This window comes from Glycine max, chromosome 13 (genome assembly GCF_000004515.6).
Source record: "Glycine max cultivar Williams 82 chromosome 13, Glycine_max_v4.0, whole genome shotgun sequence".
Lineage (NCBI taxonomy): Eukaryota > Viridiplantae > Streptophyta > Magnoliopsida > Fabales > Fabaceae > Glycine > Glycine max.
The window spans coordinates 30,756,521-30,757,262 of record NC_038249.2 but is presented as its reverse complement, the minus strand read 5'-3'; positions in this window follow the sequence as shown (position 1 = coordinate 30,757,262).

The window sequence follows — 742 nt, the reverse complement described above, 5'->3', positions numbered from 1 at the left end:
CCGGTAACTAGAACTTTCATTGCTATCTCAAGTCAAAATAAATGTTCATGCTAATTGTGCTTGTTTTCCATTGTTTGCATTAATTTCTCATAAAGTTTCATCTCTATTTTTTTTATAAGAAAAACATAGATGATATAAAAAAAAATGTTTACTTTAAAATTGATTTTGAAAATTTACTGGACGATATAGTATAGTTCGATAAAACTCTCAAGATCCATAGATCACGTTTTCTTTCTGGCCTATTTGATCTCCATGTTGTTTTAGGGACTTAGACTTATTTAATTAACTTAGTTCGATTTTACTTTCAACTTATTTATTAATAATTTTTAAAACTAAATTGTATCTGTTGGAAAGTAGAAATGCATGGATTAATAGGTCCACATAAATCTAATAGGTTGGTAACACACTGAGTTTGATAGAAATGATCTAAATTCAATTTGGGTAGAATATGTTTTTGGGAAAGGATGAAAAGTTTTAAATATGATTAGGTATCAGATGTAATTATCATAGTTGTTAATAATAATAAAAAGATACACATAAAAAAATTGTAATAAAATGTTGATCTTCACAATGTCCTGACCCCAAAAACTAAATTATTTTGAAGTTTGAATAGAATCACGGATGAGAAAATTTAATTATTGAATGCGATGATGAAATAAAGAAAGTTGCAACCACCATTCAAAGCTATATAAAGTAATAAAGTAAAGCTACATGTAGAAAATTGGAGAAAAATATGAACCAT